This window comes from Anoplolepis gracilipes, chromosome 16, assembly GCF_047496725.1.
Source record: "Anoplolepis gracilipes chromosome 16, ASM4749672v1, whole genome shotgun sequence".
Taxonomy (NCBI): domain Eukaryota; kingdom Metazoa; phylum Arthropoda; class Insecta; order Hymenoptera; family Formicidae; genus Anoplolepis; species Anoplolepis gracilipes.
Genome location: NC_132985.1, coordinates 3,869,630 through 3,895,222, shown reverse-complemented (window position 1 = coordinate 3,895,222; position 25,593 = coordinate 3,869,630). Strand labels below are relative to the sequence as shown.

Below are 25,593 nucleotides of genomic sequence, written 5' to 3'. Positions count from 1 at the left end.
GCATTAATGACCCCTTCTATATGTATGTACATATGTACATACTATAAAGATGATAAATTATTATTTGCTTTATTGTTTGTTAATGAGTATGCATTTGTTTGTCAAAATATTTGAATAATTGCATAACATATACTCATACATATATTCGTATATATAATATTATTGAATAAAAATATCACGCGTGATTTCTTGTATATAAATGTTAATAAATTCCACGATTACAACTATTATACATATATTCTAATTTTTATTATTATATTTTCTCCCTGTAGAGAAAAATTACTATTATATTATTTCGTCGCGGAATAAGGAATACAGAGAATAAACACGTGCGGCGCGAAGCGTATTAAGGGGAAAAAGACATCGCATGTCCGTGCAACCGAGCGGAGCCGAGTCGAGTCGAGTCGAGTCATATTATTAATAATTATCCTTGCGTTGTTGTTTCCTTAGATGAATATGGTGTCGGGAATGAATCGTAGTTTAGAGATAAACCATAGTCTCGAGACAGATTTGTTCCGTATACGCATTTGTCGCAACGGTGGCAGTTCGCGACCTTCGAAATCTTCCGATCCGGTAACGTAACATTCCAGAGGAGTACCCGAGTGTCAAAGGACATGTCTAAGGATCGCGAATTCGTCGGAAACGGTGATTGCGGGAGAAGGAGGGGAAGAATGACATTACGCACGAACGAATGTTCGTCGGGAGTGTCGAATTCAAAGACGGACGATCGTTTCATTATATCTATTAATTCGTGAAAAAAGTACACCGATTTTTTTGTATACAGAACGCGTTGTACACGGTGATTTTGTTATTCGTAAGCGAGAAAATATCAGTCTGATATAGATTTCGTGTATCGATAAACGTAATATATCAAAATCGGGAGCGTCGTGCAAAATGTCACGCGAATGTTTAATGAGTACTCTTGAAGATGCATCAAGGGAGAAAATGAACAGTCTGCGATGGGCTTTGTGCAAGCAATCAGATAATTTATTACATGTGAGGTAATTTATTACGTATTATTTGTGGAATTAATGTTTTTGTCAATCATCGTGCATATTTCATACAATTCCATTTGAAATTGTGAAGCTGGCATCTCACTTCGTAGAAACTCGTTAATTGTTGAGAGGTTTGGCTTTATTTTTAATAATTATAAAAATCTTGATATAGATTAAACAAATAGTACCGACCATTAAAAGAATAGCCCGGAAAAAAATCCGGGAACAAACTGACCGCTTGAGTGTGCTGTGATAGTTCTAAAATAAAGTTTTATGCATAAAAATTATCAAATATGAAAAATTACAAGAATATTAATTATATACAAATTAAATTGCCTGAAAGACGTAAATGAGATTTCATGTGTTATACCGGCATCTCAATTTAATTTATTTAATAAATGTTCTATTAATTTTTAGGCATATATAGAATTCTGTTCAGAAAGTATGAGTGATTGCAAAAAGAACATAAAGTTTCAATTAAAATCGAAATATGATCAGCGGTTTATCTCGATATTAGTACGATACGTTTGGCGTTTCAGCCAATCTAATTTTTTAAATAAATGTGTTCTAATATTTTTTCCTAATTATTACAACATACGACACATCTATTATATATCTAATGTTTACGTAACATTATTATATTTGAAGATTAAAAGATGTGTTGCTATCGGCATATAAATTTTTATAGTTTTAATAAAATAATAAAAATTTGTATAGCTCTTTGAATAATGATAGGATGTGATTACATATGCTATTGATGAATAATAATTATTCTGTGAGATAATTAAAGCTTTATCAAAAAAAAAATTTTTTTTTAATTACATAAACGACAAGAATTTATTCTGCTGTAAAAATTTATTCTGATATAAAATATAAAAACTCTGCTCACGTAGCGCACCTTTAGTTTTCAAGATGTAAAAAAGTTTTAGATTGTACCCTTCATATTTCTTTGGTCGATTTAAAGCATTTTCGAAACTTCTTTTATGGGAAACTTCAAAACTGTGAATTTACTTTTAAAATCGCAAAAAAATGCAAATTTTTTCAAAGGAACCAAAAAATATAGGTCGCTCAAATCGACCGCTTTGTCCCTGGCTGAGTTTTTATTCCGAATTTTGCTGCAAAAAGCATCCTGGCAAAAAATACTATCCCTATCGATCACTCACTTTTTCGACGTTATCGACATAGTTGTCGCGTTACTAGGATACGTGATACATGCATAAACATATTCTGATCGTGATTACGTCTGCGTCGAATTCTTGATTGCAATCATATGTATAATTTAATGTGGCATAATATACATGGCAAATCGTCGACAAATGATCATAACTGAATCACGAATAAAACTAGCAAATATTTTATTACACGTGTGATAACAAAATGACAAGTTTTGTCAACTCGATAACGCTCGAAATTAAGTCTAACATTTACAGTTTTAACTCTCAGGCACCTCCGAATTTTGGCCACTTTATTTTACCACTTATGGGTTAGAGTAATCCAGAGTCTTTTTTTTATATCTCGGGATCTAATAAAGCTATTTTTAAGTTTTTTTTTTCAATCGATATGCCAGATAGTAAAGAAAAAGAATATGCTACAAATGTCACCAAATTTCTACGATTCAAGATATTTGGAAAAAAAAAAAACGAAAAAGTGATCTTCTAAAATTTCAAAAAAAATTGTTATTTTCAAAAAATTATAATTTATTGTTAAAAAAAGATATAAATGTTTAAATATACAGAAATGTAAAGGATTTGAATTCAATTTTACGAAAAAAATACGTTATTACCATTAGCTTTAAAAAGAATAATTATTTGACGAGATAAATTTGAAGAATTTTAAACTTTTGTTAATGAGCTGTCTATCTGATATGTTTCATTTTCCTTCAAAAATAATAAAATAATACAATAGTAATGTTGATAAAAATACTTTATTCTCTTATTAATAAAAGCATACATAATGTAAAAAAGTATTTTCTAGTAAATATTTTAGTACTCGGTCGAACAAGAAAATTGGAAATGATTGAAATTTAATTATTATTAATTATATTACCTTATTTATTTAATTAAATTACTTTTAATGAAATTTTTATTATTATTAAATTATTGAAAAATAACTAACACCACACTGGGTAAATGTAACCCAATGACAGATTTGACTTTCGCATTAAGAGATTTCGGTTACATTCAAATTGCTATGTTGAGGGATTTGTAATGGAGATATAAAACTTTTATTTTCCCAAGTTCCGAGTTAAAATTCTTAATCGGTTAGTAATGACACACGTTTAAATTTTTGATATGGATTAACGTAACCCCGAGTGGTGCCTGAGGGTTAAGAAACAAATAATAATTTCTTTCCATGTCGATTTATCCGTCTCTCGTCACAAAAGGTAATTTCTTTAGACCCCAATCTTTAGACGTCAATATAACAGATATGCGAACATGTATGCGAGAAACTGTCGCGTTACACTTTGTTTCCGTCACGAATATTTGTAAGATTGAAACGATTCGAAATTTTATGCATTTATTGTGAAAATTAAATATTGCGAAAGAATTGTGTTATACGTAATACAGATTTAAAAATATTTACTATTGATTGGAGCGTGTTTTAAAATTTGCATATTTAATATTACTAACTATTCAATCATCCTAGATTATCCGAAATATTGATGAAACAATTTCGTATTAAAAATTTAAATGAAATGTGATGTTGTTTCTGTTTTAAATGATGGGCAATCTCAAAAAAAAAAAAAAAAAATTAAGATTTAACATTTGAATTGTATGGTAGCGGGTCATATAATAACCGTATAAAAACCATATAAAAATAACATTTATATATTTTTGGATTTTATATAATAATCGAGATATAAAAAACCGATTTGTATAAACACTGGTGATACTGATATGTATATTAATTCTTCTGTAATATTAGCATTATACTAGTATTACTGTTACATTATATTATTCAACATCGATATTATCAAATAAATCGGCATAAATATGAAATTTTTATATAATGATGAAAATTGTATAATGGTTTGCAATATACTTTCTCGCGTATCTACAATAGAAATAAACTGAATTCATCGTTTTATTCTATATCGGTTAATAATACGATTGTGTAACTAATTAAAAATGAATTTATTTACGTTATTTCTTTCTTGTAATTACAGTTGTATATTTATCTGTTAAATAAGATGTCAGCATTAATACTATCTATTAAAAATTACTTAAATATATTTATTCGTTTTTTTTTGTATGGATAGGTTTTGTCTTTCATGAATATAATAATACTTTATTTTTTCACGTTAAAGAGACAAATTGACTCGAAATTAAAGAAAAAGGAACACTCCTGTTTCTTGGACGATTTTTAGGCGGTCATAGATTTTATACACATACATTATATTATACAAAAAGTTGGACAGGAGAAAATTATTTTTTTTACTCGATGACAGTGTAGGTATCGATGTATGAGCGTCGTCGTACGAGGTCGTTGAACTGCACTCGTTGCAACGATTTCTCATCCAGTCGCGGCGTGGCTATTGCAGCACCGCGTCGCCTTTACGAGCGTTCACGACGCGGCAATAATAACGAACATGGAGTGTTGTGTCAGCTGCATTATATACACGGGGGGTTGGTTCGTTCCGCGAAGCAACAATCGCGACGGCTGAATACTTTTGATTAGCGACCGAGGTGCCCACCGTTCGTTGATCATGTCGACGTCGACACGCGTTACGTTATTTCTCGTTCCGCATCAATCCGGGACACGAGATGTTGATATTCCGCACCCGTGAGGATGGGACATTTTGTTGGAGTGCTCCGTTATTTTGTACGAAGAATTTTGTTCTCGTGTTTTGTGCGAAAGAAGATATCTATGTAGATATCTATTGTGCTGACAAAATAGATACATAATGAAATAAATAAGTAAAATAATTTTGTGATTTTGTAATAGAAGGGAAAATCATAAAATAATCGAATTTGTTGAATTATTTTTATAATTTCTATCTCTTTCAGCATAAAAATATAATAACGTAGATCTATTATGTGTACGATAATGCATTTTGCAATTTTTATCAAAATTTGCCCGGATTTACTCAGCTGTCATTACATTTTCTGATAAGAAGAAGAGTACATTTAGGAAACAGTACGGAAGAGCAAGCAGGAAGTTTTGATTCCATTATGCTTTTTATGGAGGTATTCTTTCCATCGCATGATGTCATATCATATTATATTCTTAATAAAACGAGAATTTCTTGAAGACAGAGTATTAAACTTTAACTTTACAAAGCATGTTTAGTGCTCATCGCCCAAGTTGCTCGATGAAATACATATATTATTTCGATATAATAGTAAATTTATCCATAGAAAAAAGTTCAATAGTAAACGATTTCAAGTGAAATTTTTGCTAAACAGAAAAATTAAATTTATTAGAAAAGAAAAATTAAAAAATTCAAGTTGGTTTAATACATCGCGAAGATAGGATTCCTTGTAATTTTTCAATTATAGTTTGCACTCTGTATATGCAATGTAATAAATCGTATTAGTGAAAATATCGAAGAAAATATTTTTCTCTAGCTAGGTTTCGAACGGCTATGCAAATGACAGAAGCCAAACCGCCAGCCACGAGACTGTGGTGCTCATCATTAAGCTCATTATGTCTTTATCGGGTCGCTTGGCGAATTAATAATTGATGGGCGAGATACTACACTTCGGTTAGTGACGACGCTTGATCGCTTTATTTGCCAGCGTGATTATCAGCTCTTTATTTCGTCATCTTTCCGTTAATTTTTTTTTTGTGTCTTTATTGACGACGGTTAAGAACATGCGGTCTTTTGTGCGTCAACGTAGCGTATGGAAATCACGGTAGGGTTGAAGCGTTATTCCGCTCGATTTCGCGCGATAAATGATCGCGCTCGGAAATATTAAGGGTCGACAGCAATTAAAAACTGACGTTATTTGATCTAATGATCACTGCTTTCTTTCTTTCAAAGAGCACCTAAAATAGACTGAAGTATTCTTGAGATGTCCGTTAAAATAGAGAATTTAACAAATTCACGTATAACACAAATGTTTGTAAAAAGATATTCGAGTTCTCGAAATTTATTACAGCAGTGACAGATGAAAGCGTTAATGTAATTGAATCAAGGAAATACGATATTCGCGAAATGATAGTTTTTATTGCTTTACGGCATCAATTTTGATTGAATTGTGAGAGGATAAAATTTCATTTCGCGAGATTAACACTCCAATCGAAGAGAAAAGATGTAATCCGAAAGGTAGCGGCGCGTATACAATTTTAACGTGCTAGAAAAGATTTGGGGATTCGTGTTTTAAAATAGATAAATGGATTCCAACCGGCCAATATATTGCTCGTAAGAAGATTAAAAAAAGTCTGCGAATTGAATTCATCGTTGTGTTGATTGCTTGTTATTTTTTTTTTTTTTTTTTTTTTTTGAAACATTCTCACTTTGTATAGATTTAACGATTACAAACTCAACTAATTCGTGACTGCAAAGATTTTCATTTTGCTCGAATACTTGTTATAAAAAACACGAAACGTGAAACGCTTTAACAAACTTGAATTGCGAGTTGAATACTTTAGTACCGTATAAAATTCTGTATAAAAATTCGCTCAGCCGGTTTTAATTTCCATGTAGACACGAAAGTTCAACAAGAAGGAAAAACTGTAACTCTCGAGCGTACGAACGTAACTATAATCTCGATTTTATAGTCATAAAATATGATATTTTCAAGTATAACATTTACTTTTTCTTTCGAAGAAAATTATAAGAAAATGATCACATACCATATAATTGGCATATATTTTAATAACATATATAATATATATCTTTTTTATAATTAAATTTAAATATAATTAAAATTAGACAAGTTACATGAGAAGCTGATATCAATTTTTATTTATTAGGTAAGATCTATTTCTAGAATAATTTGTGTATTGATTATTATGATCTACATATATGTGTATAAATTAACATTTTCTTTTATATCGATCGATTAATCAAATTGTGTGGTGTATTGGTTATAAATACTATTTGATCTAAACATAAATTTCTTTCTACATCTATTTTCATTTTTTATTTGCTTTTTCAAAACAGATAATATTCGTTTAATCAAAGTTTCAATATTGTTGCATATGGGAAATGTGGTATGTGTGGTAGAGAACACAATCTTCACGAAGGAAGGTTATGCCAACCAGAACAGACATTGTTGTTAACGAAGCAATAATTCATATCGAAATTGATTGTCGAAGTCGATCCCCTATTCGTTCATAGAGCGGTCTGTTCTCGGTTGTTTTTGGTTAAACGCGCGATACCGCGAAACCGATCCGGCGATTTATTTGAAGTGCTCGCGGACAGATGGAAACGATATCGGGAATTCCGAATGAAAGTAGGTTCTGATCGGATTGCCGATTGAATAGCGGCCACGGACGGAAGTGGTTTTCCGATATTTAAATATCAGCCAGTCAGAATTTGTACGAACTTGTCAGGAGGGTGAGAGCGACCAGGAAGAGGGGACAGCTCGAGCTTCAACAATGTGTGCGCTGGTGCCATTGTCCCCTATAAAAAGGAATAGAACTCATATGGTGAACATTTCAGATTCCGGAATTGTCTACATCGTTTCACCCATTTTCATTCCTTGGCGCGTATTGCTATGGCAGCAATTTATCTATATTCTAGCAACGTTTAACTGTTTACGAACTTTTAAACTATATATTTCTAGTGATATTTTATCTATTAATTTTGTCAATAATGTTTAGCAAAATATTTTACTAACATTTTGAAACGCATATGAGACTATAAATTTCTAAACGCAAAGTCTTGTACGTTAATCGTAAACTTAATACTTTCTTCTAATATTTATTTTCCCGGTACTTTGCTTTTTTTATGTTACCTTATTAATATATGTGATTAATGTATAAACCGATTTTTTAATTAAATGGACAGAAAGTGCTCTGATATGTAATATACATTAATACATACGAATCATGAAAATTTACATATATAAAATTATTATATTATAAAAATGAAAATTGTATGTGCGCTAATTTGGTATATTTGCATATATGTTTTCTATCATTTTATTGATTTTTAATCAGAGTTTGTCTTTCGGTTCTTTACGTGCATAATATAATGCATGTACATGCATTATATTAAGCAATAATGCAAAATGGGCCATCGCATGGTGGGATTATACACAATTAATTCATTTCACAAGAAATAAATAATATAAATAAATAATTAAGTACTTACAATTACTTTGTTTCTCGCTTCTTTTGCTTCTTTTGTTGCTGCTTTTTTATAGAATTTACACAATCTCTCATAAAAGCACAATTTGATTGAATTGATGGCTAATTAATACGAGAGGAATTGCCTTCGAAAATATATCGAATATTCAATTGAATATTCAATATTGCTCGCGCAATACACTTTTGAGCATAAATCCTGCCAAATTTGTGTATCATCAACAAACGGTCGATATATCACAATTTTCCGTTTCTGGAATTACTTGATTCGGCGATTTTCGCATATCACTTCATGCTTTCAATCCTAAAATGATAGGTAAATTACATTTGAATTGACGAGAAATATTCAATGCGCGATGCACATTTGAATCCGAGTATAGTTAAAGACATAATTATCGCTCATAAATATCACAAAATAATTTATAATTCTCATCCCCACTTTTATTGATTTCTACTTCAAATAAATAAATCGCGCGAAACATCTGCTTCGCAAATAAATAGCTGTCGATATGAGTCGTTAATCGCGAGAGTTAATTAATCAAGTGGGCTGATAATCGCTAATTGTTTATAAAGAATGACCGCGTTTTCTCTTGATACATATCGTGATCACGTTTACACAACCATGTAAAAAATTATTATCGAGCATCGTGTGCAATTTGTCGCTACCGTGAAATATTTTTTTCTTTTTGCATTACAAAATAAATTTAATTAATTAATTACTTTACTTTAAAAATATTAAATTTTTAATATTTATTTTATATAGTTATAATAAGAAGTAAAATTTTTAATTTCCGTAATTATATGCTGTATGTAATTGTTATTCGTATTGTTATAATGGAAATTAATTAATTAATTTTCTTGATTTATTAAAATTACAAAAAATTTATTTCTCACAAAACATATAGAAATCTGAAAAAAGAATTAACAATAATAATTTTATTTTCATTTTCGACATTATATAAGCAAAATGCAAATAAAACTTATTTTTTAAATTTAAATTAAAAATCGCATGTAATAAATCTTTTTAAATGAAGTAAATTATAAGCAATCAATTATATTTAAAAGGATTAAGCAATTTGCACAACAGTTTGAATTACATAATTAATTAATTTTAATTCGTAACAAGTAATTTTAACTTGTATAGTATTCTTATTAATTAACTTGTTGTCAATAATAGTTGATTGAGATAGTGTATCTACACATAAAAAAAGTTAAAAATGTTTGCTGTGTGAGACCGCAAGTAATACATGTAGGTGTGGCAAAAGGCTTCTACGATCATCGAGACCTTATTGGAACTTCATCTTCGTGCTTAAGAGGCAGGCAGTTCAGGATTTATGAGTTTGTAGAACACTTAGGAAACTTAGTCTTGCTAAATGGATTACGGATCCGAACCCAGAGAGAGAGAAAGAAAGAGCGAGAGAGAGAACATACAAAGTAGGCTTATCTATAATCTGACACACTTATATATATCTTCTTAGTGTCGATAGGCACGAACGAATTTGTTGTTTTTATTGTTAGTCATTTAATTATATTAATTTTAACGAAACTTATTATCTAGCTTCGGCAAAGTCATATCAACGTGATGTACCAGCATATTGTCTTAATTAATACATTCGTATATTTTAAAAACTGAGAAATATAATATGATAGGACAGTATTAAAATACTCGAATATCGCTAATACATGAAGTACATATTGTGCAAATGATCAGAAGAAAAGATACAATCATTAAAAGCAAAACAATTTCATATATTAATCATATATCTCCTGCGATTTAAATTATTAATTTTACAACATAATCCTTTTTTTTGCAATTTCTTTGAATTCGTCAATCGCGAACATAAGTTCTACCCACGTGAAGCGTGCATCGAGTGCAATTGAGGATACTGTATTCTCTTATTTACAGAGGGACAACTATAGCGACGTATATCTACGAGTTCCGAGAACTTAGAAACTTCATCTTAATGCTAAACGGCTTACAACTTGTGTGCCTGAGATAGAGAGCATAAAGATAACTACGCCCTCGAAGGAAACCATCCGTTTTGCCAATGGCATATATTGTTGGAAATGCAATTTTCGAAAGTGCGTGGCAGCGCGCACGCGAGTTACAGCGCCAACTTTCAAATAATCGTAATTTTGCGAAGGAGTAAGTTTTACTATTCGCGCGCGTTTTCCATCCCACGCAAGCAGGTTTAACATGCCGTTCGCGCACACGCATATAAGCGCAGCGTAATATATTTTTACTATCTAATTGGAAAAGAAATGTTGGGACGCGTTTGATACCGATCGTTTCATATTGTAATGCGTAAGAAATGAGAAACGAGAAATGAATCACAAATCATTTCAATACATTACCGGAATTATGGGTCGGAAGTTTGAAAATATTTCTCCCCTCGTTTTGCTCATCGATTGTTCTAACTAAGAGATTACGAGGGCGGAGTTTTAAGAATGTTGAAACTTTGTCGTAATATTAAATGGCTTATCGGAGCCAGCCGAAAGGAAAGAGCGCCGGAGTTAAGCTCGCTATTGTCAACTATCTGCGCTTAGCATGAGGGATCCTTTTTAGTAAAGTAAAAACACATCCATATCGTGAAGAAGCAACAAAAAAAAAAAAAAAACGCAAACGCTACTTTACTTAAGCTCCGATGTTTAACTCTTTTAAAGCAACGAAGTTTGCAAAAGGATTCGCGCTACAACAAAAGTGAAATAAACGGAATAAATAATACCGAGAATAAGGGAGTTAATAAGAATTAAGTGATTAGCGAGGCCGGGATATTTTTAATTTTAAATGTATTTCTCTCTCTCTCTCTCGCAGAGAGATTTTTATTTTGAAAATAATTTTCAGCACTTTTCAAACTCGCAAATCGATACGATTATTTGCAGCTTTTTTTTCAGTGTAAGGCGATCAAGTAAACACGCGATTAATTCTAGCAATTATTTTAGTTATTAATTAAGAACAGATTTGAGATTTTTCTTTTTGAGAATTATATTTTCTTTCCTTTTAATTTAATTTGCGATTATCTAATTGAATATTTGAATGATTTATAGAAGAAAATTTATAGAACGAATTTAAGAAATAAAATGTAGTATAAAAGTATAAAATATTTTCGCATCAAAAAGAATGGGCATAACAATAATTAAAATTTTAATCACATTAACACATTATGAACGATACAATATTTAAAATCAAGTTAATTAGTTTGTTTATTTCTTGAAAATCTAGATTTTTTGTGCACTTGTTCGTTTACACGCTAAATGCACTTGCATTTGTATAAAATTTTTCAAGTTCAAAGTTTTTTTTTTTTATATAATTTTCTTTGGCAAATTACATAATAGTAACAGGTTCTTTGATAAATATTGCATTTTTTACTCGTTCCTAGATTTCTGCATCTGTTTCATTCTAGTTTTTATCCTTTTTAATATAATTTTTATTACATATTTTTTTAATATAATTTTTAATAGATATGTCGACTTTAAGAGTTAATTTCACAGAATTCGACTTTTTTGTTCGTTAAAAAAGAAGTCAAATTTGCTTAAAAAATTTGAAGCAATATTATCAAAACTGTGATATATATATATAATCTGAGACGCGGAGCAGTTTTTAAATAAATATTCAGGGGTATAAAATTTATATTTCGAATTCTGAGCGAGAGGGTAAATTCTAAAACAAAATGTTATATGATGTATGTGTCGATTTTGTATGTCTTTTTCTCCATAAGTGCGGAATGTGTGAATATAAGAATATAATAAGCGATATGAACGTACATGTGAGCCGCGATGGCTGACAATGCAAAGTAGCAGCCGACGCGACGCAAACCGCTACGATTTCATAAGAAGCGAAAAAGAAAGAGAGAGACAGTCCCTCGTCGGTGACAACTTGCAAATTGCTTTCTTTCGAGCGAAACGATATGCGCGTAGATCGTTCTTTTTCATCTTTGGTCGACATCACTTTGACGCCGTTGAATTTTCAACCGGGGAGGGCAGGCTTCTTGCTTTTCGTCGCTTCTCTCTAAAGGCTCCGGGATATATCGTTCTCCTCTCGTTTTGTCGTACCTCGCTCAAGTTTGTCCGCAAGTCAAACTGTCAGGATCGATTGAAAGTTGGCCGCGAACATCGTCAGACAATTCTCAAGGATGGGAATTGACGATAGCGTGTCGTCGTGATCCCGAATATGGTAAAAGGTCCCTTAAGGTCGGTAAAAAGAGTTTGAAAGTCTTGCCCAAGCACGATTGTCCTAGAATATATAAATTTTTTCGTAAGACGAAAGAGAAGAGCCAGAATATCGGCGGAATATCGGATTTTTCTCGTTTAGCAAAGACGTGGATCATGGATCATAATTTTTTTTTTTTTTTTGCCAGTTTGTAAGAATCTGACTACGCAGGCTGTTCGTGAAAGCTGTTTCGTTAAATTACTAAAATGTTTGTGTTCCAGATTCGTGAGCATTACGATGCTAAATTAAAAGAGTTTACCACAATCGTCTCTTTTTTACGTGGACCCATAAATAAATAAACTGTATTAAATGTATTTTTTTGTCACGGAAAATTAAGTGAAAATTTTATGAAATGCGAAGTCAGATTTTGTTCGATGAGAATCGGGGTTAATAATTATAATGGAACCGATAATGAAACCACTGCGATCGAAGCGTGTAATTAACGACTTTGCAGGAAAGTCACAAAAAACTTTTCTGGCTTAGAATAACGAACATTCTCCGGTAGAATAAGAAATTAATCTGTATTGTAAGTTAGTGTTCATTTTTTGCGAATTCCACGTTAAAAATGATAATATTTGATGAAAATTTTTTAGCAAGTTTCTTTAACTTTTTTATTGTTACATAATAATAGCTAACAAATACCTATATGATATGAACATAATAAATTATGCACTTTAATTGGATTTTCATTGAAAACATTTCTAGAGTTAGAACTTTTTCTACAAATTAGAAAAAAAGAATTCCTAAAGAAATTAAAGCATGAAAATGAATAACAGGGAAGAAGTAAAATCACTTTTTAATCTTTATTTACAATAAATTTCTTTCAAATTTATAGTATACATTTTTTACTTATACATCTCTCACTATGTTACATCATATAATAGTATATTCAGAATTTTATAATGATAATTTGACAGTATTGAAATTTAGAAGCTGTCATTCGTATGCTAAAAAATTAGCTTACTGATGGAATGATACGAGATGCTCGACTTTAACCAGTCGCGGACCAAAATCTGTCTGTGATAATGTACACATAAGTGGAGCATCGGAGTACAATAAAGTTGGGAAATGAAGAATAAAAGGGAGATGAGAAAATAGCTGTGCAGGCTGCGCGCGTGAGGAAAGCTAGGACATCAAAGGACTTAGCCGATTGGGTCGCCGAACGCAATTAAAACTTTTCTACTTCCACCAGTTAATTTGTCTTTGTTACTGGCGTTGATGGTGTCGCACTTCCTTTTGTTATGAAACGCCGTTTATTCGATCTGCTTTTTCTGCCTGCTGTAAACTCATTGTCAGTAGCCGTTCCAACACTTTGACAATTGAATATTCCACCAAAGTCGAAATTGGACACGAAAAGGCCGAAGCTCTTATCGATTCCTCTTTATACAAAACTATGAAACAACGAAACATTGTCACCTGATACATAAAGCATTGTTCTATTATAAGTTTCATTCGGTTATTTTCAGATTACAATAATATGTTCGCGTTAAAATCGATTAATCGACAGATATTTTTAACTCGAGTGATTGTGAATACAATGTATATAATTACATGTCTCTCTCTCTCTCTCTCTCTCTCTCTCTCTCTTTCTTTCGCTCGGAAGAATACATATTTTACAACATATATAATCAAAGTATTTTTTTTTTACTTGAAATTTTAGAGTAAATTTATGTAAAAAATATTCTGTAAACATATATGACATTATAGATTGTATGTATGTTTATATACATACATATTTATTTGTTACATTTAGACAAGAAAATGATTAAAATTTTACGAATTGAGATTTTATGATTTTCACAAATTCTTCAACAAATGTTCCTCGAAATTATTAATTATATTTATTTGCGAGTTATTTATTATATATTGTAATGCTTCGGGTACAAGTATGAAACGAGAAATGTTCAGACAAACGTAAGATATTAATTCGCAAAGTTTTAAAGACATTTATAGTGAAATAAAATAAGAGATAATGTGGAGAAATTAAAAATATATAATGATATATACATTTACAGCAATTGCATGTTTTATATAAATAGGGCCGAAATCAACTTCAAAATCTAATTTTATTTTATGCTTACATCGGTCAGCACAGTAGTTTAAGGTCGAAGAATCTCTTTCCTCCTCACATTTCGTAGAGTCTTTTTTTATTCATGGCACAGCTGGTTGCTTTCGGTGACGGCTGGTCTTTCGAGAAGTCCTGAATATTCGCAAAGGGTGTTTTGATGTAGAAGTGATAAAGGCAGAATCAGCGAAGAGCAGAAAGTTCGGACGTGTCAGATGGCCGTCTTTTCTTCAGTCCACTTTAAAGGTCCGCAAGCAGACAGGGTTCTTGTCAACGACACGTTCAAAAATCGCTTAGCCTTACTAGATAAGCGGGCGATAAAAGATGAATCGAGCTGACATATGACGTAACATCCGTTCTTATTCACCGTTATTCGATTTTTTTTTCCTACGACACAGCTTGATGAAAGGACCGTTTGCGGTCTGCGGTCTTTGGGCAGCTTTTTACGTCCCGACGCGAGATAACCGGAATCTCGGGTCGGTCACAATCCCCGGAGGGTTGGGGGGTTATAGGTCCAAAACGACCGAAGGATACTAGATTATTTTTTATTATTTTCCCTCCATCGCTTACTCATACATTACAAATTTATTTAACGTATTAAAAACGGTACAAGATAAACGATTGACTTTAATTATGCATATTAATTCCGTGTTAAAGAATAAAACGACCTTACAACTGCATGTATCGGTGATAATGCAAATCATACGAAATTGAAAAAGACACAGTTGTACTTAAAATTCTACGATCACGTTCGCGATCACGAAATAATTATAAATACTATATTTCCTGCACGAAAATACACATATACGAAGAATCCTAATAACGCGTGCACCGATACCGGAAATAGAAATGCGACCGTATTTCCCGCTAACGGCAACGACATTTCTTTCGTTTCCCTCTCTTTACGATTCGTATCACGATTTCGTTTTCAGACGTTCTCTCTCTTTCTATACGTTAAAAGGAATTCTTATGGCTCCTCTATGGCGAAAAAGAACACGAACGGCGGACTTTTCCTCTTACGTTCCGGCAAGCCGTGCTCGATTTGTCAAAGGATGGCCGTCGTTCCTGACGTAAATAAATCCGCGCAAACCTTCTACGCTCGTACAATCTTATCGTGTTCGCGAAACTCATTACGCGGACGGTTTAAACGAACTGGGTATTCGCGTTGACTACAGCCTGGCTGTATTTCCAGATCTCATTTACAGGTAGTCGCGTTCTATCTTTATTCAAGGAAGATCACGGTCGAAAGTTAAAAGAACGCTTCGTGCTGTTAAATGTAGGATTTAACGTCGTTTAATTATTCTGTCGATCCCTTTACGCATTTAAAGAGAAAGATTTTATGTACAGAAAATCAGCTTTAATACTGTTAGAAGAGAAATAATATAAGTCATTATAAACAGAAAACTAATATTAGATAACATTTTTGCGATAAAATTCGCTGAAAGCTCAATTGTACAGGATCTTTTAATTAATGGTACAAGGAATTATTCTCTAGCGAAAAAAATCAATTGAAAAATGTAGATTATTTCTCATAAGCAGCTTTATTAAAATTACTTAAAAAATTAGAAGACTGATAACATCTTTTCGCTTTTATAGACTTAATAAAATTAGATTAACTTAAATGACTTCTCTTATGTCATTGAACTCAACTTGACAGCAATTATTAATACATAAATAAAACAACAAATAATATTCTATTTAATATAAAACAGTTTAAAATTTAGATTACTGAGAAAATTATATATAGAATATTACGATTATTTTTATTTTTATTTAAAAAAAAATATTTATATATATATTTTTAACATAACATAATCTCGTTCTAATTTCTCACTCAAGTTTAAAAAAAAACCGTAAAGATTAATTAAGATAAAAGAAGAATAATCTTTTATAAATTGACTTTTCTGAGAAAATAAAGTAAAAAATAATTTTTTACTTTTTACTTACATTTCATCATACAGTAATCGCTCCATTCTCGATTGTAACACCAGTTAGGAGATACCTATATGTAAGAATAATTGGATTAAGAAGTTTTGAATAATGTACCTACGTAACTAACGTATACTGTGCTTAAACTAACAGATCTAATTCGTATTAGATGACGCGAAGCAGCGGCAGAACTTCTACTCACAGTTTTAATGTTCGAGATGGTGGGAACCGTCTAATATGTACGTACGAGTTGGTTACCATATACCTCTCTTCACTAATTCAAGTATCTCGAAAGTTTGTAACAAGTATAGTTTACTCTCTCGTATAATGCATATCGATTACTTTAGTGGATCTTAAGTAGATGCTTAAATTTCACACCGCTCTTAAGGGTATCGATAGCTTTATCGACACCAAAGCTTCACACATTTCAGTATTATTATATATTATAGTAAGAAGAAAAAAAATATGTATATGTAAGAAACAAGATTATAATGCATTTAATTATATATCATAATAATATAATAAGAAATCAATTGCACATTAGTCAATTTATGAACAATTTGCTTTATTAAAATAGGTACATTTATTTATTTTGTCCTTCCTTATTATTAGCCAAGATAATTATTTCCGGATATTTCTTCGTTGTGAGTTTGAGTCGAGACGATAATAATTATAACTAGAATTGCACTGTGTTACAATGAATAATTTCAATGTTGCGTTTCTCTCCATTCTCTTCGTTCGCTTGTCCCCGCTAGCTTTCGCGCGTTCCCTTTTTCTCCGTTAAGCGCATGTTTGCTCTTTCGAAGCTTTATTAGTTTCTTAACCCACTTTTGAACAATGCGCGGATACATGAGGTGGTTCCAAGTTGATGATGTTCCTCAACAGTGTTTCGTAATTTTCTATAAACAAAGCTGCGCCATCGTTTGCATATAACTGCGCACGAACTTTCTGAGATTAGAATCGCGGTAACGTAAATCCTTCCCGAGTCTTTCGCGTATTAATTACCGATATTACGATGTTGCAAAAATTCGAATAATAGGAAGTATCCGTTATGCGATTCTGCTACTTGTTAATTAATAATAACAATAAATTCTATTATGTATAATAATATAATAACACAGTTTAAAAAATAATAAAAAATTTTTGAGGATCACGTCATTTAGAAATATTTATGGCAGAAATATAATATATACAGTATATTTGCTAATGTCAAAAAAAAAAAAAAAAAAAAAAAAAAAGAAGAACTCTTATTCCATTTTTTATCTATTTAATTTATTACAGTTTTAAGAATACTTACTTAGCACAGTTTTAATTTAGGGCTGACAATTAGTTAGAAAACTGCGATTTTCAGATTGAAAAAGTTACAGTAAATGATGATCTCGCTTAATATTTTTTTCCGAAGAAAAATTGGCTGCAGATGTCTCCTTTAAATTTGCTTCATTCATTTTGAATCAAATTACACTGTCTAATATTACGTAAAATAACAATTAAAGGGCAATGTGAATCTATTTTTATTTCCGATAGCTTGTACGCGTTTAGCATATTTCTATTACTGACAACCGTGGCGCTGAAGCTGGAAATATCCCGAAGTCTTAGGGGGTTGAACTCAAATAAGACTAAAAGACACGAATAATGGTATTCTCTCTAAGTTCGTTTTCCAATTCCACCAACCTCCTGCGTCCCAGAACAATCTCTTTGTTCTTTTGTTGAATTTCTCCGAGGTATCGTTAAAGCTACACTTTCCGGAAGCGTCGTCAAGTGAAAAATATACACACAGGCACGTATATATATTTATGCACGAATACACATCTACACATATATTGACATCCTAACCGAACGAATTAATAACAGCAAGGAAAGACGTGAGATAAAATATCAGAATATTGTAACGAAATTGAAAAAGATAAAACGAACAGGAATAAACATAAAAAGTAATGGAGAAGTTTAACGTAGAGGGGAAGAAATGAAGATAATAGCAATAAGAAAATTAATAATAGAGAAAAGATAAATTTACTTGTTCACTGCTAGTAATAGTTTTAGATCGAGAATTTTTTTTCATCACGTGAACATAATTTTAAAGGTATGTGCAATTCAAGGTGGAGATCTCATTTCAAGCTTACTTTAAATAATTTACAATATAATTCGTGGTAAAAAAATCTAGAAAAGAATTTTATTTCTAACTTGATGTGTTATTATGTAATGTAAAATAAAGAAAATTTATTCTAAAAATTAAAAATAAAATACGGGAAAAGAGAGAGAGAGAGAGAGAGAGAGAGAGAAAAAAACGAGTCGACGAAAAGATTAAAAGGAAAGAAAGAGATACAGTAGATTCTTCAAATAAAGAATTACAGATAAAAAAGAAGTAGTTGAACGCTATAATATATCTATTTTCTTCGTCGTCTCGGGAGAGAGAGAGAGAGAGAGAGAGAGCTTGATTCAACTCTCCTCTGTTTTTTTCCGACATCCAATTTCCATGCCATTAAAGAAAACCTGTTCCCATATACGAACGCGGATCTCATGCGAGATATCTTTTCTCGAAAACTATGTTTAAGATGAGCCACCCGTTATACGTTATCAAGGATGGTGAGCGATATCTTCCGGATAACGATGCACGGTCGCTTTCAACATGACCGTGCTGTACGGACAAGTGGACGTGGCCGCGGTTTCAATAACGAGCTTTCAAGCCATGTTACATTAAATTATAGTCACGAGAGCAAATTGAGATGATTAATAAGGCGTGCAACAAAGCTTTCGTATTTTGATGCAACATAACGATGGGATGAAAGGAGAGAAGAAATTTTGACATTTATCGATTGTATATCAGATTTTACGATACATTCGTGATTATCAAATTATTCATTTTCACTGCTTCATGGCACATTAAGTGCCTTGATTTATTTGTACATTTTACTCGCAAAAATTATAAAATTAATTGTCTAGTTAATTTTTGGTTGAAAAAAGGTAAAAATTGAAATCAGTTTTTATTGTTGATGACGAATTTTAAAAACACTATAATAAAAATGTACTTTAAATACCATGTACCTTTGTTTAACTTGTGTTTTGTACGGACATTTTTATTTAATTTTTTTTTTTTTTTTTGAGGAAACAAAACAATATATCATTTTTTTTTTTAATTTTGTTTTTATTTACCAAATATATTTACAAGATTACGAAAAGGATTCAATGTTATAATAATGTGTTCCAAATATTACAAAACTTACTTAGGTTCTTATATATATATATATTTTCACTGTTTAATTATTTATTGTAAATTTAACAACGATGAGTAATTTAAATTGCGATAAAATTTTGAGAGAGATAGAAAGGGGAAAAAATTGATATATAGAGAGAGATTTATATAAATAGTGCTATATGAAAAGGAACATCTACTTTTCTTGACATTAAATCAAGTAATGTACTAAGAAATTGAAAAAATGTATCGTCTGTGCAAAATCCTTGAGGATACGAAATAACATTTTAGCTCGATGATACGTGCGAACGATACATCATCATCCTCGTGGCAAATGGCGGGTATAAAACTGTTTTCGCCGCAGCATTGGTTATTAAAGAGGTAGGATAAATGCGAATACAATGACTTGTTGGGTAGGGTTGATAAACGATGTTAATAATCGGGCGAGCAACGTAAAAGCGGATTACACGACGAAGCGAATTTCCCTTTGTGGCACGCGTAGCGTAAAATATGAATTGGGGTGTTCGCGTGTAACGGTTACTGCCATCGTGTGTGGCGCGATTGCCAATAAAGAAAAAGAGTTATATCAGCGTAACGTCGGTCTCTTTTTCGTTGCGATGGCTGATGTTGCGAACCAACTGACACAACCGGTTTTTAACACACGACCAGGCAAACAGCGCACGTACATTTTTTTCAACCTTGCTTGAAAGTAATCGAAATCGGTTATTATTTCGACAATTATCGCTACTCGGCTCTGTACGATAGTAAAATAATAATCGCTAATTTTCACGTTTGATTCGCATGATAAAGAAGTGAAGTTTCGTAATCAGCAATGACCATCGCTATTTCTGGACAGGATATTTGAAATCTGAATTGGACGTTCCTTTTCTTCGAACTATAATTCTTGTTCTAAATTAACCGAGAGGGTCTTATCTCGATTTGCCCTTCTTTCTACCTATTAAGCTCGCGATCCAATGAACATTGTTTTTTTTTTTTTTTTTTCTTTTATGGGCAGTCTAAGGATCTAGGGAAGCTGAAATTGAGGCATCTAGATGCTATCGTGCTATTCCGAAAAATACCTGCGCTAAATTGCGACTTGCTAGTCATTTGCGGAATCGCATATTCGCATCTCTGTTTGGTGAATTAACAAAAATTTATTTGTACGCGAGTTAATTCAACAGAATAACGCCTTAATCCACTTATAGAGAGCAGCTGTGCTAACTCGCACGACTCGATGCTATATAGGTATAACACACGCTCGATAAATGCCGACGAAACTATGTCGCTTGATAAGCAAAGTTTGTGAATTTTTGCCGTAATGAACCTTTCGCGGTTGGCTGCGCTTTTAACTTCTCCCATTGTAAAATAACATATAACATGTGTTATGTTATTCAAGATGATGTAAGAGTAACACGCTGTAATAGCATTAACGTGAGAAAAACTCATTATTCTGCCCCTCTGAACAGAATAACTGCTTTTAAGCAAAGATTATAAAAATAATATACAACAATAAATAATATATCGCGTATGTATAAAATAATTTCCTTATAAAATTAAATATAAAAAATATTTGATATCTTTTTACGAGCAATTTTGTATATAAAATTTGTATTTCTCTACACACATTAATTTATTAAGAAATCGTCGTTTTAAAAATTTATATGGACTGCTTTCTTCACAATATATGTATAACTCGCGAAAATGGGATTCTTTTAAATCTTTGAAAGAAATTTCAAGAATTTGATTAGCATCATTATTTTTGCTCGCATAGCGAAATTTTTATAATGCATTAAATCTATATATATATTTTTTTTTAATTTGAAATTTTGATCACTTTGCGTCTCGTAAAGTTTGCTTACAGTTTACACACGTGGGCAAATACGGTAGCGTTCTTTTTTGCTATCTCTCTTGTTGCGTTTTATCCAATTCAATCTTTGATTTTTTTTCTTTCAAGATAATAAAAATTCTAGCAGATTGAAAAAGAAATATATAGATGTACGCATTGTTCTTTTAATAGCCTGCGTCAAGCTATAAAGAGGAACATCCCTTTACCCGTCGACGTTCTCATAAATTCTCGTCACGCAGAAGCGATCCTGAGGGATAACGACGTTAAATGCTGCCAAAGCTTCACGCTATCAATTGCGAACGTTGCGCTTTTCTCGCGATTCTCTCGGCTACGTAAAAAAAAGGTCGCTTCTTCCAGAAAAAATTGCGAAGAAAATATGTGACTTGTAACCTCGTCGAAAAAAAGTGTCTTCATTTTTCATCTAATTTCTACATTTAGAGAAGAGGGGCATTAATTAAATAGAAGGAAATTTAAGTGAAAACATTTATCAAAGATGAATTTTATTTTATCCATGTTTGAAGTATATTTATTAAGTTAAAATAATGATCGTATTTATCGTAATTTGACAGCAACATTAAATCATCCTTTAATTCAAAATTACGACGACGCGACGTGAGTGGCGTCGTCGCAATATCTGTAGATATTATTGATTGCCATTCTAAGATTCTGTTTCGCAATACATTGTGTGCGTCAGTGAAATCCGTATTATTCCTATCGAGGAATCAGATTCTCGTGAAGGAAGCAGGAAGGCAACATTGTTCGAAAGTACTTCTTGAAACTTCGTAATGGAAGGATTCTGTATTTTTACTATCTTTGTTCGATGCCTCAATATGATTTCATTTCTTGCTTCATCAAAAAACGAGCAAGAGTTCGCAGTTCCTTTACCTTTCTTCGCGTACAGCTTCCTTTTTTTGCGATTAAATCGGCAGTTCGTTACAATCTTATGTAAGATATATGATACTTCCTTACAGATTTTTTGCGCACTTCGATTGCGCGCGGCATTGCGACGATCGTTTCCAACTATTCGCGCAAAGTTTCGAGTTTCATTTCGGAAAGTTCCTGCCAACGCATTCACTCGGGATTTAGTCGTGTAAGTGTACGAGTTGCAATCGAAGGTTAAGTGTTATGGAGTTTAGTACAGTTTGAATATATAAAATTCGCATAGTATTAGTGTACTATACATTGGATAAAATTAATCCACTTACATTAAATAATTTAATAGGTTACATATTAATTTAACCTATTAAATAAATATTAATAATGTGTAGATTTTAATTATTAAATGTTAGTAACAAAGATTATAACGCGTAACTCTAATATTATTGCAAAGGATAAATAATTACAATCGTTCGATAAATATAATATAATCTTATAGATATTATATCAAAAGTGGTAAAATCTGAGTAGAGAGGACAATTTAAAGTTTAAAGAAACAAAATTAAGATTCTTGTAATTTATTTCCTGGACATTGAGTTTTCGTTTTTATAATATTGAGAGAAAGCAAATTAAATTGCAAATTCGAAAGTTTAACCTTCTTTTTCATCATTGCGTAGAAAATTTTAAAGTCTGCTGAGTATGTAAATTTCTCTCGAGGACATTTCTAACTGCGTGCGTCTTTATTTTACTCCATTTTAATATTATTTATTCATTGCGTGAACAAACGTATTCGAGTTGTAGATAAATTTGATCTTAATTATTAAATATTAGTAAAGATTATATAATGCGTAAATTCCATTGCAAAGTGTAAATAATTGCACATAATATAAATTGATAAATAATAAAATCTCATATACAGATATTAATGGAAAGCGGCTTGTTCGATAAAATATTGAGCACTAGGACGATCGTTATTCGAATACGCACATTTGTATGTTTGCATGCAAAAGTAGTACGACGTGTAATGGAGTTTACACGAGAAGATAAACATTTAATGAAAATATTTTTCGTCCAGCGCGTTGCGAAGGAAATACTTTACGCTTCTATTTGGCTGTTACAATAACACATGATTTGATGACATAAATTTTTGAACGTCTACGTATGTGCCTGCGATACGACCTATATAATTTATTCACGCTAACTATTCACGATTGACTATGTACGCTTATGAAAACTCTGATTGATATGCGCATAATTCTCATTTTGAATTAAAAAATTCCGAATCAACAATACCTTAAACGAACAACTACAGAAGATCGAATGCCAAGTTTTACATACATCTCTTTTACATTATTTTTCATATTACTTTGATTTTGCTTTATATAATATGATACATTAAATTATATTTAATTAAACACACTTGAATTACATTATCAAAATGTTAGATGGAAATATTTAATTAGCATCTTTTTTTAGTTAGCTTTATATATTTTTCAGTTTACATTGGGTCTTTTAATTTTAGATTCATACATTGCGCTTTTATTACATCAAATCTGCAAAAGCACATCTTTTTCTTTATAAAATTGCTTTTTTGCAGACTAACACAGTGACTAATGCATAATACTTGTCATAGCGTTTGCAAAGCGTTTTTGATGCATTATGTATATTTAATAAAGTGTCTACTCTTGCCGTTGAAGAATATTATTGGACCACACTTAATGGATTTTAAATATATAATTAATTTTTGCGTCAGTCGAATCAATACCAATATAGGATCCGTAATTTTTCAACAAGACAGCACGCTAGTTAATCTTAAGCTTATCGATATTTACGAGTGTCCCTTTGCTTGAATTCCAGATACTTTTTCTGTCAATACGATGGATGCATCGATCATATTTGTAGTTGTCGTAGAATAGCTTCCAGGCTATATGCAGTAGTTAATCGTGACGTTAACGGCATCATTTTGCGATTGTAAAACGCGGTATCGTGATTTTTTGCGGTGATAAATGGGAAATTGCGCTTTGTAGCGAAAAATGCTTACAAAGGAGAGGCTCGTGAAAATTTAAAGAAAAAATATTGCGTTCAGTTTATATACGTTAACGTTAGGCCATAGAAAGATCTATCTTTTTTTACTAACCGTAAAATCTACACATAGAATATATTATTTGAAATTACTTAGAATTTATTTTCCCTTAATAAAAATGTGTCAACATGTTTTGAATTTGAAATAGACGATTGAGAGAATAAGAGTGAACAAAGATGTGAAAATCTAATCAAGAAATTAATCGATAAAAGCAACTTATCTTGATATATTTATTTTGAGTTTTTAGTTGCAAACATGACATCTAGAATTAAAAATTGAACACATATGTTATACACATATACATATGCAATACTAATTTAACTTGAAAATGATAAATGCTTGGTAAACATAGAGCGATTTTATGATTATTATTCTCGCTACGCGCGAAATCAAACTATCGCACAATAATCTAAGATAATTGCTTGCCACTAGCGTATTATAATTATAGTCGCGTATGCAGTGTTTCAAAGCGATCGTAACGATACGTAACGTCCGATTTGGTGACCGTAATTACTGAGCACGGTCACGACATCCACTTGTCGCGCTTTCAGGGATGCAGGTCTCGTCCGTATCCGGAATATATACGGACATTAATATGGTTGAGTACGAAATCGTAACCGCGCTCACGTTCACGAGGGCTTCTGTTATTATCACTTAGCTATTACGCGCCGCGGACGATCGTTGATGCCGATATATTTGATTACACAGCCGTGACTATCCGTTACACGCTTAGCGCGCCGTTCTCGTATGTTTCTCTCGAGTTTGCGCGATAATTGCTAATGATACGCTTGCGAAGAGAACTTTAAGCGTTGTCGCGTGAACTGCCACCGCGTAGAGGACAACGATAACCGTCGCCATTAATCCTGAAAGCGCGTCGCTGCGCGTTGAAAATAATGCCGCCGTTCTGTTTAATTTAATGCTACCGATTATTTTAGCACCGCGCGTGTCTCGGCGCAGCTTTTATACAATTTAGTTTTATTTATTTTACATGACGATATATGTGTGTTGAATGTATATATTATTAGATTTTCGGCGTTTCATTTCGCGATACTGATATAGTTTCACGTTATCAAGTAAACTGAAACTTAGTTGGCAATTTTCAAATCAAAAAATAAATTATAACATCGTTTAAAATTTAATTA

General features: G+C 31.8%; 1 protein-coding gene across 5 annotated transcripts in view; it reads left to right on the top strand.

Moving 5' to 3' along the window:
- Nucleotides 1-25,593, top strand: part of Nachralpha1 (nicotinic acetylcholine receptor alpha1) — a 130,247-nt gene that overhangs the window by 72,808 nt on the left and 31,846 nt on the right. The window lies entirely within an intron of this gene.